The sequence below is a fragment of the Bos grunniens genome, chromosome 10, assembly GCF_055505025.1.
Source record: "Bos grunniens cultivar Pamir isolate PY7600 chromosome 10, Bosgru_T2T1.0, whole genome shotgun sequence".
NCBI classification, from domain to species: Eukaryota; Metazoa; Chordata; class Mammalia; order Artiodactyla; family Bovidae; genus Bos; species Bos grunniens.
In genome coordinates this window covers 9,419,832-9,433,395 of record NC_141174.1, presented here as the reverse complement: position 1 = coordinate 9,433,395, position 13,564 = coordinate 9,419,832, and positions in this window count along the sequence as shown.

Below are 13,564 nucleotides of genomic sequence, written 5' to 3'. Positions count from 1 at the left end.
TAGTAGAATAAAACTCCATGAAAGCAGAGACTTTGATTACCTTGGTTACTATACTTAGAATAGGGTCAGTCACATTATGGGTGTTAATAAATATTTGTTGAGTCACAAGAGACTGAGCCAGACCTGCCTGTGTGTGTCTGAGCGTTTCCCGTGGAGGCAAGGGTCAGTGGTGGCCTGCCGCAGGAACAGGACCCCTGGCAGGAGTCCTGGGATGTGTGGCATGTGGCTTAAGTCCTCTCGGAGGAGGTCACCATTAGCCTCACCATCATAGAGCCACCAGGAGGGCGATTCACAAACCGGACAACAATTATACCAAAGAGGTATAACTTTCCACACTGTTGTGAAAGTTCTAGGTCCCATAATAGGCTTCCCGACCTGGGAATCCAGCAAAGGGACTGAGAATCCCCAGGAGACCTGCCTTTGAAGGTCAGCAGGGTTTGATTACAGAACTTCCACAGGCCTGGGGAAAAAGAGACTCCTGCAGGGCACAAACAAAAACTTGTGTGCACCAGGACCTAGGAGAAAGGAGCCATGACCCCACAAGAGACTTGGCCAGACTTGCCTGGGAGTGTCTGGGAGTCTCCTGTGGAGGCGTGGGTCAACAATGGCCCGCTGTGCAGTCAGCGGCACTGGTGGCATATGTAGAGGAGGTCCCCATCACCTCCACCATAGCTTAGCCTGAGGCCAAAGTACAGGCAGGGAGCACAGCCCCACCCATCTGCAGAAAACTGAATTAAAGATTTACTGAGCATGGCTCTGCCCATCAGAGCAAAACCCAGGTTTCCTCACAGCCAGTCCTTCCCATCAGGAAGCTTGAATAAGCCTTTTATCCTTATTCATCAGAGGGCAGACAGAATGAAAACTACAATCACAGAAAACTAACCAAAATAATGACATGGATCATAGCTTTGTGTAACTCAATGAAACTATGAGCCATGCCATGTAGGGCCACCCAAGATGGATGAGTTATGGTGGAGAGTTCTGACAAAAAGTGATCCACTAGAGAAGGGAATGGCAAAACACTTTGGAACTATTGCCTTGAGAACCCCACGAACAGTATGAAGAGACAAAAGGATATGACACAGAAAGATGAACCCCCTAGGTCAGTTGGTGCCCAATATGCTACTAGAGAAAAGCTGAGAAACAGTCTAAGAAGGAATGAAGAGTCTAAGCAAAAGCATAAGTTATGCCCAGTTGTGGATACGTCTGGTGATGAAAGTAAAGTTCGATGCTGTAAAGAGCAATATTGCATAGGAACCTAGAATGTTAATCTGTGAATCAAGGTAAATTGGAAGTGGTCAAGCAGGAGATGGCAAGAATAAACATCAACATTTTAGAAACCAGTGAACTAAAATGGATGGGAACGGGCAAATTTAATTCAGATGACCACTGTTTATCTACTATTGTGGGCAAGAATCAGTTAGATGAAACAGAGTAGCCCTCATAGCCAAAAAGAGAGTCTGAAATGCAATACTTGGGTGCAATCTCAAAAAAACGACAGAATGATCTCAAATCATTTCCAAGGCAAACTGTTTATTATCACGGTAATTCAAGTCTATGCCCCAACCACTAATGCTGAAGATGAAGATGAACAGTTCTATGAAGACCCACAAGTCCTTCTAGAACTATCACCAAAAAAAAAAAAAAAAAAGATGTCATTTTCATCAGAGGAGGCTGGAATGCGTAGGAAGTCAAGAGACACCTGGAGTAACAGACAAGTTTGGCCTTGAAGCTCAAAATGAAGCAGGGCAAAGACCAACATAGTTTTGTCAAGAGAACGCACTGGTCACAGCAAACATTTTTTTCCTAACAACACAAAAGGCAACTCTACATGGACATCACCAGAAGGTCAATACTAAAATCAGATTGATTACATTATTTGTAGCAGAAGATGGAGAAGCTTTATACAGTGACCAAAAAAAAAAGATTGGAACTGACCGTGGCTCAGATCATGAACTCCTTATTGCAAATTTCAGACTTAAATTGAACAAAGTAGGAAAAAACACTAGACCATTCAGGTATGACCTAAATCAAGTCCCTTATGATTATACAGTGGAGGTAACAAAAAGATTCCAGGGATTAGATCTGATAAGTGTGCCTGAAGAACTATGGACTGAGGTTTACAACATTGTACAGGGTACAGGAGGCAGTGATCAAAACCATTCAAGAAAAAGAAATGCAATAAGGCAAAATGTTTGTCTGAGGAGGCCTTACAAATAGCTCAGAAAAGATGAGAAGCCAAGGCCTGAGGAGAAAAGGAAAGATACCCATGTGAATGCAGAGTTCCAAAAATAGCAAGGAGAGAGAAGAAAATTTTCTTAAGTTAACAGTGCAAAGCAATAGAGGAAAACAGCAGAATGGGAAAGACTAGAGATGTCTTCAAGAAAATTAGAGATACCAAGGAACATTTCATTCAGAGATGGGTACAATAAAGGACAAAAACAGTAAAGACCTAACAGAAGCAGAAGATATTAAGAGGAGGTGGGAAGAATATACAAAAGAACTGTTAAAAAAAAAAAAAAAAGTCTTAATGACCCAGATAACCACGATGGTGTGATCACTCACTTAGAAACCACACATCCTGGAGTGTGAAGTCAAGTGGACTGTAGTAAGCATTATGACGAACAAAGCTAGTGGAGATGATGGAACTCCAGCTGAGCTATTTCAAATCCTAAAAGATGATGCTATGAAAGTGCTGCACTCAATATGTCAACAAATTTGGAAAACTCAGCAGTGGCCACAGGATTAGAAAAGGTCAGTTTTCATTCTGATCCAAAGAAAGGCAATGCCAAAGAATTTTCAAACTACTGAACAATTGCACTCATTTCACATGCTAGCAAGGTAATACTCAAAGTCCTTCAAGCTAAGTTTAAACACTATGTGAACTGATAACTTCCAGATGTACAAGATGGATTCATAAAAGGCAGAGGAACCAGAGATCAAATTGCCAACATCCATTGGATCATAAAAATAGCAAGAGAGTTCCAGAAAAAAAAAAAAATCTACTTCTGCTTCGTTGATTATGCTTAAGCCTTTGACTGCATGGATCACAACAAACTGTGGAAAAGTCTTCAAGATACTGGGATACCAGACCATCTGGCCTGCCTCCTGTGAAACCTGTATGCAGGTCAGCAAGCAACAGAACCAGACATGGAACAATGGACTGATTTAATATAGAGAAAGAATCATGTCAAAGTTATATATCGTTACCTGCTTATTTAACTTACATGCAGAGTATATCATGCAAAATGCTCAAATGGATGAAGCTCAAGCTGGAATCAAGATTGCTGGGAGAATATCAATAATCTCAAATATGCAGATGACACCACCATTATGGCAGAAAGTGAAGAGGAACAAACAGCCTCTTGATAAAGGTTAAAGAAGATAGTGAAAAAGCCAGCTTAAAACTCAACATTCAAAAAATGAAGTTCGTGGCATCGAGTCCCATCACTTCACGGCAAATATAAGGGGAAAAAGTGGAAATAGTGAGAGACTTTATTTTCTTGGGCTCCAAAATCACTGCAGAAGGTGACTGCAGTCATGAAATTAAAAGATGCTTGCTCCTTGATAGAAAAGCTATTATCAACCTAGACAGTGTATTAAAAAACAGAGACATCACTTTGCCAACAAAGGTCCATCTAGTCAAAATTATGGTTTTTCCAGTAATCATGTATGGAAATGAGAGTTGGACCATAATGTAGGCAGAGTGCCAAAGAATTGATGCTTTTGAACTATGGTATTGGAAAAGACTCTTGAGAGTCCCTTGAACTGCAAGCACATCCAACCATTCAATCCTAGGGGAACTCAGCCCTGATTGTTCATTGGAAAGACTGATGCTGAAGCCCCATACTTTGGCCTCCTGATGGGAAAAGCCAACTTATTTGCAAAGACCCTGAAGCTGGGAAAGATTGAAGACAGGAGGAAAAGGGTCAACAGAGGGTGAGCTGGTTGGATGGCATCACCCACTCGATGGACATGGGTTTGAGTAAACTCTGGGTGACAGTCAAAGACAGTGAGGCCTGGCGTGCGCAGTCCAAAGGGTCAGAAAGAGTCGGACACAACTGAGTGACTGAACAGCAACAAAGAGTTTACATTTTTTCCTGATCTCTTCCTTTAGAAAGAATGTGGAACAATAACTGAATTAGTAGTAACAACTTCTTGATGGTTCTTTACCATGAAAGTGAGATAGAAAAATAAGTATAGAGGATAAAGACATAATCTATTTTGGAAAAATAAGGAAGATGATTGATGACAATAATAGACACAAAGGAACTGAACAGCAGTAGAAAAGGGAAATTGATAGCTGCTCCTGCCCCATAGTAAGCACTCATTAAATGCATAAAGTCTTTACCATGTTTAACTTCAAAAGTTGTAGAGTGCCTTATAATGCCTGTCATAATATGTTAGATTCTTTTGCCCTTCATAAAAATCCTTAAAATGTTAGAATACAGTACCTAAAGATTTATTACAACATCTTCCCTAATAGAGAGAACTGGTACTGTCTTACCTAGGGTACAAACTAATATGAAGGGACTTTACCAATCTCATTCACCAAGTTTTACAAGTACTGTAAAGATTATCCGTGGTGGGCTACAGTTCATGGGGTTGCAAAGTCAGACACGAGTGAGCAACTAAACCACCAAAGATTATCTGACACAATGAAGGTCTTGATTTTGGTCAAATTAATAACAACAACAAAAAAACCATTAGTTATTCAGACTGTACACTTTGGTGCAGTTATGACATGAAATCTCCCAGTAGTGTAGGGAAAAGAGTCTAATAAATTAATTATATAATATTCTCCACATGCAAAAACTACATGATTTAGTTGTTTTTAAAACAGCATATTAAAAAGCAGAGACATTACTTTGCCAACAAAGGTCCATCTAGTCAAGGCTATGGTTTTTCCAGTGGTCATGTATGGATGTGAGAGTTGAACTGTGAAGAAAGCTGAGCGCCAAAGAATTGATGCTTTTGAACTGTGGTGTTGGAGAAGACTCTTGAGAGTCTCTTGGACTGCAAAGAGATCCAACCAGTCCATCCTAAAGGAGATCAGTCCTGGGTGTTCATTGGAAGGACTGATGCTAAAGCTGAAACTCCAATACTTTGGCCACCTCATGCGAAGAGGTGACTCATTGGAAAAGACCCTGAAGCTGGGAAAGATTGAGGGCAGGAGGAGAAGGGGAATGACAGAGGATGAGATGGTTGGATGTCATCATTGGTTTGATGGACATCGATTTGGGTGGACTCCGGGAGTTGGTGATGGACAGGGAGGCCTGGTGTGCTGAGGTTCATGGGGTCACAAAGAATCAGACACGACTGAGCATCTTAACTCAACTGAACTGAAACAGCATTATCACAATTTTAAAGGTAGACCTTGAGAACATCATGGAATCATGGAGGTAATAAGATTAATTAGTTAGATTTGACCTGACTTTCAATCAGTGACTTTGAGATAAATTATTTCCAGGTAAAAAATTAGCTTAAACAACTCTCCGGTGACTTAATTTTTTTTAGGTGATTGTTTTTATTTTCCTCATTTTCATTGCCAACTTTAGACTCTGGACAAAAATCTCAAAATTTACAACTGAAATTTTACAGGAAGGCTTAATATTACAAGGTTTATTGCTCAGTTTGTGAGATTTAAGAGTTGTGGACAGTTCGGATTAGGTTCTGCTAGAAAAGCATCAGTGAAAAAAAAAATCAAATAATTTTTTAAAGAAAAAAGCGACTTTTCTCCTATCAATAAAACTTCTAAAAGTCAGTACCTATGACTTTGTCTTCAAAAACAGACATTAAAAATGGCAGATATAGGGCCTGTTCAGGCAAAGACTGCAAACAGAAGATAAAGGAAATTGGCTGAAAGAGGAATGTTTCTCCAGTAGAACTGGCAATGAAACTGACCAGGCCCAGGGTAATGGTCCACACAGCTAAGATTTGTGTGTAGTGGGAGGGTCTCAGGAAACTAAAGAAAGGTTTAGAAAAGAGCAGGATTGGGCAGGGGAAGTTGAAGTGCAAAGCTATTGAAAAGGAGGCCTCAGACAATCCTATGGGGAGTTCCCAACCTGGCAGAACCCTTTAAGACTTGTTCCAGTTTGAGGTCAAGGCCCAGTCCCTTATTCGGCTGCATGAGGCAGCTATGAGATTAGGACTACCTTCTCAGGGGACATCACAGTGGGTCTGCCTGAAGATAAGACCTGAAGAGGGACTCAGTTCTAAGAGCCATCAGCTGCACCACCATCAGCTAAGGCAATAAACAACTTAGTTTTGGTAGAGAATCTGGGTCACATATCACAGGATCCAGGCAGAGAATATTATGTTATTGAAAATGATAGCACTTAAAAAAACCTTCTTTTGATTTTATTCAGGAAGCTCTAGTACACACAAAAAACACATGATGAAATAATAACATGCTGCCATTAAAAAAAAAGAAGAAGAAGAAAAAGAAAGAAAGAAAGGAAAGAGAAAGCACAACACAGAGAAAAGGAATTGCCTCGGTGTGAGATTCTTGAGATAAAGGGCCCTGCCTAGATAGTTCACCACTTACGAGTATTTGAAAATATTCTGACACATACATGTGTTCAAAACTTACCGTTTCACATAATCAATGCATTCATTATTCTTAGGCTGTTTTAAAATCAACAGAAACAGTTTTCCATGAAAACAATAGGTGGAAAAAATCTCCTTTGATTGCTTGGTTGATACTCTTGAAGCCTCCTTTCTGTAATGAACTACTTTTTTTTTCCTGTTGAAAGCAACCCAACCAACACAGCTGGCTCAGCGGTCTTCTCAAAAAAGAAAGGAAAGAATCATCTAAAGGGATCATTGTGGATTTTCTTTAGGTTCACGTTAACTTGCCCACTGCTCTGAGCAGTTTGGTTTCAAACTTGGGCTCAGTCACTTAAGAGCTCTGTGACCAAAAGCTAGCTTCTCAACCTATCTCAGTCTCAGTTACCAGATTTCAAAAGTGGAATGTTAGTACAAAGTTGCAGGCTTGCTGTTAACTTTTAATTAAAGCTTTTTTGCAGAGCTAAAAGGATACTTGGGAAATTTTGTTAATAATTCTATTGAAGTGGGAAATTTCTTTACACAAAGCACAGAACCTAGAAATCACAAAGGACAACTTTGTGTGTGGTATCTTTTTTAGTCTTGCAGAGAGATTCAATTTATAAAACAAGAAAATATTTGTAACATTTAACAGAAGGCCGATATTTTAAATACATCAAAGCATTCTGGGCTTCCCCAGTGGCTCAGTGGTAAAGAATCCACTTGCAATGCAGGATATCCAGGCTTGACGCCTAGGTTGGGAAGATCCTCTGGAGGAGGAAATGGCAACCCACTGCAGTATTCTTCCCTGGAGAATCCCATGGACAGAAGAGCCTACAGTCCATAACTTCACAAAGAATTGGACACGACTGAGCATACACACACACACACACACACACACACAAAGCATTTCATGAAATACTGAGGATAAAGCCAAGAACCCAATTGAAAGTTGAGTAAAGGACATACAGATGTAGTTCCAAGAAAACAAAATATAAATGATTCATAAATATGTGGCAAAGATTCAGTCTAGTGTCTCATTTAAAGATAAAATTTGCAATAATGATACAAGTTTTCACTTTTCAAAAAGCAAAATGTAAAAAAAGAAAGAGAAGGGACAGCATACACTGTGTCGTTGAAGGTCCAGCTATTCATGTTCATGGCTAGTAGAAGTGTAAATTAGTGTGATCTCATTGGAGAATAACTTGGAAATAGGTATTAAAATAAAGATAAACATTTTTTGACTCAGAAATTTAATCTCTAGGAATGTGTATTATTGATAAACTTATTCCTATATAAATATTTGTTGCAATATTATTTGCAGCAAGAAAAGACCAAAACAAACCTGTATTTATCTTAGGAAGACATTTATTCAATAACAATATATGTATATACTCACAGCACTTATATATATATATGTGTGTGTGTATATATATAATATATATATATATACACACATATATAAATTTATGTTCTGAAAACAATAAGTAACTTATTGTACATGTTCCTGTGGAAAGAATTTAAAATTAAATAAGAAATAAAAGCAACATATGGAAGACTGTAATATACTTCCAGTTACATAACTATATAAGAATATTCATATTTGTAGATAAATTATATTGAAAAGAAAAGAACTTGGAGGCTTATTTGCAAATATTCACCTCAAGGAGGAGACTGGGGGCTTGGGATGAGAAAGAGAGATACTTTTTCATTGTATACACTTTATACAGCTTGATTTGTGAACTATACATGTATTGTTTTTTAATATAAATTTATTTATTTTAATTGGAGGTTAATTACTTTACAATATTATATTGGTTTTGTTTTTAAATTTCAATTACAGCAACTCAAAATGAAAACTTTAGAGAGCACTTATCTAGTCTATTTCATTTAGTGCTATATGCTTACTACCTGAATCTCAGTCTGGCACATAGTAAACATTCAATATTGCTGCATTAATCCACATTGGAAAATTACATAGGAAATTTAGGATTCCCCCTTTATACCTCCAGCCCAGATTCTTCTCTTGAGCTTTCAAAAAGCATTTCAACTATGCTTTTGGAACCGCTACCTAAGTGTGCCATAGTTACCGCATTCTCAGCTCACTCAAGACCTTGGGTCCACAGTCACCTCTCCTCTAATATCTCCTGATCTCTTCAACTCTATCTCACTTAATGGTATGACCACCCACTGAAAACAGAAGCCAAGATTTTGATTCCTTTTTATCACTAATGTTACTGACATTGATTTAATTCACTTAAGCTGGTGCAATCGAATCTTTCCCCTCTTCTTTTGCATTATAGATTTATGTAGCCAGAGAAGGATTGCTAAAGCATAATTATCATCATATAATTCCTGAGTTTACAACTCTTTCATGATCTCCCACTAACTGCAAGATAAAGGCCCAACTATTACCTACGGCCTATGTGGTGCTTCGTGTTTGAGATCCTTCCCAACTGCAGCTTTACCTATGGGCACTCTCACAGATACTGTCCTACTTGTATTCTTCTGGTCACATGCTGTTTCACACTTATATACCTGTAACGCTCTCTCAACAGCCTCAGATATGGAGATGATACAACTCTAATGGCAGAAAGTGAAGAGGAACGGAGGAGTCTATTGATGAAGGTGAAAAGGGGGAGTGAAAAAGCTGGCATCAAACTCAACATTCAAAAAATTAAGATCATCACATCTGATCCCATCACACATGGCAATTAAATGGAGAAAACGTAGAAGCAGTGATGGATTTTCTTGGGCTCCAAAATCACTCTGGACAGTGATCCAGAAGACGCTTGATCCTTGGAAAGGAAGCTATGACAAACCTAGACAGCATGTTAAAAAGTAGAGACATCATTTTGCCGACAAAGGCCTGCATAGTCAAAGCTGTGGTTTTTCCACTAGTCATACAGATGTGAAAGTTGAACCATAAAGAAGGTTGAATGCTGAAGATTGATGCTTTCCAATTGTGGCACTGAAGAGGATTCTTGACAGTCTCTTGGATTGCAAGGAGTTCAGAGCAGTCCATCCTAAAGGAAATCAGTCCTGAATATTCATTGGAAGGACTGATGCTGAAGCTGAAGCTCCAATACTTTGGCCACTTGATGCAAAGAAGAACTGACTCATCAGAAAAGACCCTGATGCTCAGCTTCCCTGGTGGCTCAGGGGTAAAGAATTTGCCTGCAATATAGGAGATGCAGGTTCAATCCCTGGGTCAGAAAGATTCCCTGGAGAAGGAAATGGAAACCCACTCCAGTATTCTTGCCTGGGAAATCGCACGGACAGAGGAGCCTGGTGGGCTACAGTCCATGGGGTTGCAAATGTGTCAGACACAGCTGAGTCATTAAGCAACAAATAACAACTGATGCTGGGAAAGACTGAGGGCAGGAGGAGAAGGGGTTGAAAGAGGATGACATGGTTGGATGACTCAATGTACTTGAGTTTAAGGTAACTCTGGGAGATAATGAATGACAGGGAAGCCAGGCATGGTCTATGGGGCTGCAAAGAGTTGAACATGACTTAGTAAGTGAACAGCAACAATAGTATGCCTGTAGACACACTTCTCTCCGGCTAAATTACCCACTCCCTGTTTTATCCTAAAAAAATACTATCTCAACCCTTAAAGTACAGCAGAGGTGTCCTTTGAGAGGCCGTTAGTCAGACTAGCTGTTCTCACATTTCTCAAGTGGGCTTCTATAAATATATGTACAAAATAATCAGGTAATTCTCTGCCTGTCTGGTTCTTCACTAGACTATCATTTAGAGGGTTAACTAGTCCTGAGCTAAAAGCAAATAGGGAGACTACTGTAGGTGAACATCAGGCAGGCAAAATTGGAACGGATGGAATATGTGTTATAATTTACAGAAAGGAGTTAAAAATTTATTATCTACTATATGCAAGTCTTTGTGACATTCCTAAAACCTTCCCCAATTTTTGTTAATAGTATCTTTGTTGTTGCTAAGTTGCTAAGTCACTTCAGTCATGTCTGACTCTGTGCGACCCCATAGATGGCAGCCCACCAGGCTCCCCCGTCCCTGGGATTCTCCAGGCAAGAACACTGGAGTGGGTTGCCATTTCCTTCTCCAATGAATGAGAGTGAAAAGGGAAAGTGAAGTTGCTCAGTCATGTCTGACCCTCAGCGACCCCATGGACTGCAGCCTTCTAGGCTCCTCCGTCCATGGGATTTTCCAGTTAAATTACCCAACTTTGATGGAGCCATCTATTCTCTGCCTGTGGTGTGACTGATATGCAGTCTCACTCCTAGTTGGTGATTATGAGTTCATACTGCTAAACTCTGTTAAATTACTAATGTGTTTTCTCTAATTGATCTTATTAAAAAGAAAGTATTTGTGAGTGTTCTCACAGTTACTTTGTTTTGTATGACAGATTTTGTAAGAACTAGTTTATAAGTCAATTTTGGTACTTCTAAGGACAGTTTTGTAAAGAGTTGTTACTGATATTCTGGCATATAGGTTTAACCTTATTGAGGAACTGTCTCATCTTTCCTCTCACTTTTTACAGTCTCTGTCCTGTGTTCTTATCCTCAAAACCCACATCTTTATGTATCTTTATAAGAACAGACTTAATTATTCATCAATTTATTCACTTAAAACTATTTCCCCCATCTAATTTACATTATTGGCTATAAGCACTAAGTTCCTTTATCAGAATTCAGTCTCCTTCGTGTAAATCCAGTATCAAGAAAATTCTAAAAAGCAATTCATTCAAATTCAGTATTTCTGTTAATGATCTGCTAATATTTGATAAGAATTATTGATATAGAAATGGAGGACATTTTTTATTTACATTGATTACCAATCAAGCTATAATTACAAAACAAATTTTAATCAAAGAATTTTTATTGTTCCTGTTAATTCTAGGTGAGAATAACTGATTTTGTGGTTTATTCTCAATAATGTTGAAATATGGAAAACTAATGCTAAAATAATAAACAGTTTAAGTTAGCAAAAATAGAACTAAAAAAGAGAAACTATTCTATGCAATAAAGAGAATTAGATTTGTTTCTTTAATGGAAGAAAATTAATATCAGTTGAGCACATTAACTAGATATTGTTTAGTATTTTCATGTAGCATTTCATTTAATCAGCAGAGCAATTTTCTGAGAAAGTATTACTATTTTGCTTTTGTTGTTGATGGAAAGAATCATGGCTCAGAGAGATGTTGAATCTTGACAACAACCATATTCAGCAGGTCAGTACTCAAATCTCAGACCCTACATGTATTTGTTACCATAACTATCTGCTATAACAATTCCCAGATCCTGATTTTCCCTTTAAAAAAAAAAACAAAAAAAAAACGCTGGGCTATTTCTCTTTATCAACTTGTCTAGCTATTTGAAGTAGCTATGTATGTACGTAAGAATGAATGTATGGAAAACTGTCTGAAATGGTATTTATCTATTGTTAATCATGGATAGCTTATATGGTAGGTTTCAAATGACTTTTAAAATATTGTTCTTTATTCTGGTTAATACTGATTCTTTAAAAAAATGAGCATGCATTTCTTTTACAATTTCTCAACCCCAAATAACTAAAGAACACACTGCTTCTATACATATTTAGAAGGTCCCATAAAAGCAGAGATATTACTTTGCCAACAAAGTTCTGTCTAGTCAAGGCTATGGTGTTTCCTGTGGTCATGTATGGATGTGAGAGTTGTCCTGTGAAGAAAGCTGAGCTCTGAAGAATTGATGCTTTTGAACTGTGGTGTTGGAGAAGACTCTTGAGAGTCCCTTGGACTGCACAGAGATCCAACCAGTCCATCCTAAAGGAGATCAGTCCTGGGTGTTCATTGGAAGGACTGATGCTAAAGCTGAAACTCCAATACTTTGGCCACCTCATGAGAAGAGTTGACTCATTGGAAAAGACTCTGATGCTGGGAAGGATTGGGGGCAGGAGGAGAAGGGGATGACAGAGGATGAGATGGCTGGATGGCATCACCAACTCGATGGACATGAGTCTGAGTGAACTCCGGGAGTTGGTGATGGACAGGGAGGCCTGGCGTGCTGCAATTCATGGGGTCGCAAAGAGTCGGAAACGACTGAGCGACTGAACTGACTGACTGATACCGATGCTTCATCTTATGTAAAACTATGTTTGACCTGTCCTATTGTGGATTTTTTTTTCAGTTTTATTGATATATAATTGACATAAAACACTGTACTGTCCAAGTTTCCCAACAAGTAATTTGATATAAGCACACACTACAAAATGATCACCACAGTAAGTTTAGTTAACATCCATTACTTCACAGATATAAACTATTTTTTGTGATGATTATCTTTAAGATTTACTTGATTAGCAACTTTCAAATATATGATACACTGCTGTTAGCTGTAGTCACCATGCTATATATTAGTCTCCAGAACATATTTATCTTATAATAGAAGCTTTTATCTTTTGACTGCCTGCACCTATTTTCCCCAACCCTACCTTCCAGCTCTGGAGACAATCAATCTGTTTTCTGTGTCTGTAAGTTTGCTTCTTTAGATTCCACATATAAATTAGATCATATAGTATTTGTCTTTCTCTGATTATTTCACTAGCATAAAACCCTCAAGGAGATCATCCATGCTGTCACAGATTTCAGGATTCCCTTCTTTTATGGCTAAATAATATTCCATTATTATTCACATCTTTTTACCAATTCATCCAATAGACATCCAACTGTCAATTGTCAAGATACAGTTGCTTCCATATCTCGGCTTTTGTAAACAATGCTATAATAAACATGGGGGTGCGTACATCTTTGTGAGTTTGTGTTTTTATTTTCTTTGCATAAATATGCAGAAGTGAATTACTGGATCATGATAGTTTTGTTTTTAATTTTTTTTTTGAGGAAGCTCCACACTGGTTTTTGTAGTGGCAGCACCAATTTACATTCACACCAACAGTGCACAGGGGTTCTTTTCTACACCTCCTCACCAACACTGGTAGTATTTAAAATAAGAGCCAGTCTAACAAGTGGAGGTTCATATTTCACCCCCCTGCCGAGCAGTGA